Here is a 5,375-nt window from a genome sequence, read left to right on the forward strand (position 1 = left end):
AAGAAGAAAAAAAGAAAGCTCCATGTACAAAGGGCTAGGCTCAGAGTTGCTTCACAGCAACAAAACCCAAGACAAGTCCTCACCCAAGTGGACAGGGACTGCACACCCAGAAGTCCATGTAATCCCATACCCAGTGGTACACATTTGCAATCTCAGCACTATGAGAGGCTGAGGCAGGACAATACAAGTTTGAGTCCAGCCTGGGCAATTTAACAACTTAGCAAGATCCTGGGGGAAAAAAGCCAGGCGTGGTGGTACATGCCTGTAATGCCAGCACTTAGGAGACTGAGACAGGAGGATCACCACAAATTCAGTACCAGCCTGAACTACATAGTGAGGTCCTGTCTCAAAAAAAAAAGGCTGAGGATGAGCTCAGTCTGAAGATCCTGGGTTCAACACACACACACACAAACACATACACACACACATACACACACATACGCACACTCACGCATGCTCACAGATGTAGACATGCACACGCACTCACACACGCATGTGCATCCATGGAGCACTGGGCTGCAGCCCACTCAGGTCTCTGGATCCCCAGAGAAGCTTCCCAAAGCCCAGGGCTCAGAGCAGTGCTTCTCCAAGGGCACTGTGGAATCAGCTTCGCAACACTGACAGAATGCTGACAATCAGTTTAGAAATAGGAAAAGTTTAAACTGGGTGTGGTGGCGCACACCTGTAATCCTAGCACTTGGGAGGCTGAGGCAGGAGGATCACAGGTTTGACAATTTAATTGTCACGTGGACAATTTAACAATATCTCAAAAATAAAAAAAAAAGGCTACAGTAATAGCTCAGTGTGAAGCCCTGGGGTTCAATACCCAGTACCTCAAAAATAAATAAGTAAACGAGGAAAGGCTTGTTCTGGCTCAGTTTGAGGGCCTTGGCCCCACTGTCCTGGGCTGCAGTATGGTCACACGCCACCGTGGGGGCTCCAGTCACTGCACGGCTGCTCCTGATGGCTGTCATCTAAAATGCCCCCACCGCCCCATGCCTTGGAGGTGGTGACTGGGTCGTGGGCGGTGTGCTCATGTTACAGGTCACTGCGGTGTGAGCTGGAAGGTGCATTCTGTCCCCAGCTCCTCCCTTCTCTCTCTGCTTCCTGGCTGCTGTGGGGTGAGGGCTGTCCTCCGCTGGGCCTGCCCACCATGATGTTTCTGGAGCCAGTCAACCATGGGCTGAGTCCCTCCAAACCACAAGCCACATTACACTTCTCCTTTAGGTCACCAGCGGCTGATATTTTGTTGCAGAGACAGGAAACCTGAGTAATGACCCACCACAGCAGGGAGCACATTCCTGCAAACCCTCCCCAAAGTGACTCCCTCTGCCACAGCAGTGGGCTGCTGTTTGGCAGTGCAGGGGTCCAGGCGGGCGCTGGGGGTATGTGCCAGTCTACGGCACAACAAAGCGGCCCACCACTGTGCTGGAGAGCAGAGACCCCAACAAGGATGGAACAGATGCACGTGGTCCATCTTCCCCCCAAACCGTCTTTTGCTTCTGTGCTTTGCTATTTACTGCTGTAGACCAGTTCCTCAGCAAGGATGGGCAGCAGCTTCGGTCGTGTGGCCAGCAAGGCACCCTTGTGCTCCTGCATTCACCGCGCTGCACTGTGCGTTGCACCCTTTGGGCTGCCAGCTCCTCTCAGTCTTAGGTGGGTGCTTTTCTCACTCTGCTCGGGAGGCTCACAGGACAGATGCAAGGGTCCCATGGTCTCCATCTCTCCGTCAAGGGCGCCAGTCCCCACCAGAGCCCACCTCCTGCCAGCTCCTCTGCCCCAGCAGCACCAGCCTGGGGTCCACGCCTTCAACACACATTGGAGGTCCAGACTGTGGCCAGGCATTGGGCAGCAGCTCCCGGGGGGCCGGCAATGCACTGGACGGGGACCTGCAGTGGCATGTTGGCGGTGCTCAGGGGCCCCGCCTCTCAGGGCAGTGATGAGACGTCAACCTCGGGCCCACTTCCTCACAGGTGCAAACAAGGGGTGGTGGGTATGGTGGGCAGGAGCTCCAGCTGGCACACTGTGAGGTGTGTGTCTTCATCACAGCAGGCTGCCCGGCACTACAGCGTCAAGGCCCAGGGCACATGCCTGGAACTACTTTTCCCCCTGGTGGCCCTGGGGGCACAGGGCTCCCACTCACCATGGCAGCGGCCGTACCTCAGAACCAAGGTCCATGGGGCACCCCTACTTTCACCTACTCTGGGTGCCCAATGGAGTGGGGCACAGGGACCCCAGAGGCCACCTGCTCCTGATGCCCAGGCCACAGCATTCTTGGTTGCAGCGGTGGCTGAGACACCTGCGTGCACCCTCGGGAGTGCGCCCTGAATGGGGTCTGCAGTTCTGTCTCCACCTCTGGCAAACAGTGCCGGGCACTCAGAGCCCAGGATCCACTGAGAATAGTGTGTCCTGTCCCCAGGCCCTGGGCAGATGTGGGACCACCTCTCCCTCTCCATGAGGGACTCTGGCCCTGCCTGGTCCTCGGAGGCATGACCAACCTCAGCTAGGGCTGGAAGCGGCCACACATCTCAGGAAAAGAACAAAGTTGCTGCAGCTAGAGACTGTGGAGAGGTGGAGGGGCAGGGCGGCGTGGCCAGCACAGAGTGCCCTGTGTGCCCGGATGGCTGCGACCGACAGCTGGGGTCGCGGGAGGCAGCAGCTGCCACCAGGGGGCACCTCTAGTTCTGCTCCCCAACCTGGAGGCCAGGTCCCCTCCTGGTTTCAGAACTCTGTGCTGTGAGTCCTGCCAGGCCAGTGCCAGCCATAGGCTCTTTGGGGACTGGCCAGGAGGGCTGTTGCTCCTGGAAGCCCCCCAAACCCTCCATAATCGGGGCAAGACTGGTTCAGAAGTTTCTGGTCATCCTAGACCTCAGCAGATGACAAAAAGGAGCACTATGTCCCAGCTGAGGGGATGTGCAGTGCCGTCAAGTCCTGGTGGCCCAGGGGTGTCCGTGTGTCCTTGGCCACACACCTCCTCCCGGGAGGGCTGTGGCCCAAAAGGACCCTGCGGGCTGGGTAGATGGATGAAGGCCAAGAGGTGGCCAGGGAGTCTCTCTGAGCAGGACAGGGAGCCCAGAAAGTCTGAGATCTGTGTTTCTAGCACCTCCTATTAGCATGTGATGCTGGGTTTCTACCCAGGATCATCGTGGGAAATCTTTAAAAAATGCTTCTTGGGCCAGGGATGTAGCTCAGCAGCACAGTGCCTGCCTGGCAAGGACGAGGTCGTGAGTTCAATTCCCAGTACCAGAAAAAACCCCCCCAAAAACCCCAAAACCATCTTGAGCTAGGCATGGTGGCACATGCCCATCATCCCAGCACTCAGAAGGCTGAGGCAGGAGAATCACTGCAAGTTCAAGGCAGCCTCAGCTACACAGAGAGTTCAAAGTCAGCCTGAACTACATAGTGAGACCTTGTCTCAAAAATACAGAAAACAAAACAAATAAATATAAAATCATTCTTAAATGCAGGGGCTGGGGATATAGCTCAGTGGCACAGGCACCTGCCTGGCAAGCTCAAGGTCCTGAGTTTGATTCCCGGTACCAAAAACAAAACAAAACAAATACATAACTTCTTAAATGCAAAAGGGAAGCCATGTGAAGCACACCTTTTGTGAGCATCGGCCTGCCCGCAGACCTGGGGAAGGTGCTGGGAGTCCCACTGCCTCCTCCCCTCCCTTACCTGGGCCGGCCCTGTCTCCCGCCACCACAGCCACTCAGGGCAATGCTTTCTTCACACAGAAAGCTCCCCCAGCTCTGCAGGCCGCCTGGGCACAGTGGCCTCCACCTTTCCTCACTGGCCACCTTGCCCCTCACAGTCCTGGGCTCGGTCTGTGTCCACGGCTGTGGCCGAAGCCCAGCGTGAGGGCAGCAGGGCCTGCAGCCATGGACGTGCGGGTCCCTCAGCTGCAGTTCAGAGTCTGCACAAATGGGCTCCGCAGCTCTCTCGACTGTGGCTCGCGAGGAGACACAAGACAGAGGCTGGGGGGGGCGGGGCAGGACCAGCGCAGCCCTCAGCTCTCCCGCTACCGCCACGCTTCTCACTCTGGGCAGCGGGGAAGGCTCCGCGCTGGGGAGCCCCAACCCTCTGGAGAACCGCCGCCTCGGCACAGGCTGAGGGCACAGGCAGGGACGCCCTGGGAGCCTCCAGTTGGTTTGACCGTTTCCCTCCTGGCTGCCGGCTCAGCTCCATCTGTCAGCAGCGCCGCCTGGGCGGTCTGGCTCTTTTCCCCTGAAACAGGCTGGCAGCTGAACTGGAGCCAGACGCGCCACACAGCGCTGCCACCACCCCGCCGCCTTGGTCCTGCTCCAGCCACCACCAGCGCCGCATGCCCAGGGGCAGAGGGGCTGCAGGCGCCCAGGCTTCCCCGCTAAGCCTTGTGAGCAGGCTAGCTCGAGCCGTTTGTATTTCTGGAAGAGAATATGGGGTCTCAGTCACTTTCCGTTTCCCTGGAGGAGCTCCTGGGTCCCTTCCCAAAGCTGGGGCAAGATTCTGAGCCTAAGGGAAAGGTGCAGGAAAGCTGAAGGCAAGGGCAAAGAGTGTACCCCAAAAGCCTGTACCCCAACCCCACGCCAGGTGCAGAGCTCTCCACAAGCCCTGCCTAAGGGTCCCCACCAGCTGCACCGACCTGGTATCGAGCCAGGGTCCTCTAAACTCGGGGACTGGGGTGGGCTGAGTGTCCTGACCCTCGGCCTCAGGCTCTGGCCAAGTCCCTGAGACCTGGGGCTGACCTAGGCTTCGTAGGTTGACCAGGAGTTCGTGAGGTCATAGGCATGGAGGTGCGGCTGTCCCTAGGTCAGAGATCAAGGACTCAGTGAGTTCAGCAGCCCATCTAGTCTCTCCCGGGTGAGGAGGTTCCCGGAAGGTGGCAGAAGGAGCTCACAGTCCGAAGGACAGCTGGCAGAGACCCTGTCTCGCCTGCCTTCCTGCTCAAAGCGGCCCCTCTGCAGGGTCCCCCACTCCACCCAGGGCTTCATCTCTGTCTAGGGCACAGGCTTGGACAGGCGTGCCCAGGCCCAGGAGGGGTGCCCTGAGTACGGGGTGAACACCGCAGGGCTGGGACTGAGAAACCCATGCGACCAGGCTCCTTGGCCCTGCGGTGCACCGGTGGGCTTTCTGTCCAGCCCAGACCCCGCTGGACCATCTGCGCTGGAGAAGCCCGCCCGCCCTGGGGCTGCCCTTCCCTTGTGCGGGGTGAACGGCTGTCCCCAGGCGGGGCTTGGATCAAGATTCCCTCCCCGTGGGCCCAGGAGCCCACTGCTCGGTCCGGGCAGCGGGGCGAGACCCGGGGACCCCGCCAGCCCCGCACCCGGGCTCGCGAGGGTTAAGGGGGCGGGGAGCGCGCGGCTCCGCCTCACCGCGGGTCCGAGCGCGCGGGG

Source organism: Chinchilla lanigera, unplaced genomic scaffold, assembly GCF_000276665.1.
Source record: "Chinchilla lanigera isolate Chin_1 unplaced genomic scaffold, ChiLan1.0 scaffold00085, whole genome shotgun sequence".
In the NCBI taxonomy this organism is placed as follows: domain Eukaryota; kingdom Metazoa; phylum Chordata; class Mammalia; order Rodentia; family Chinchillidae; genus Chinchilla; species Chinchilla lanigera.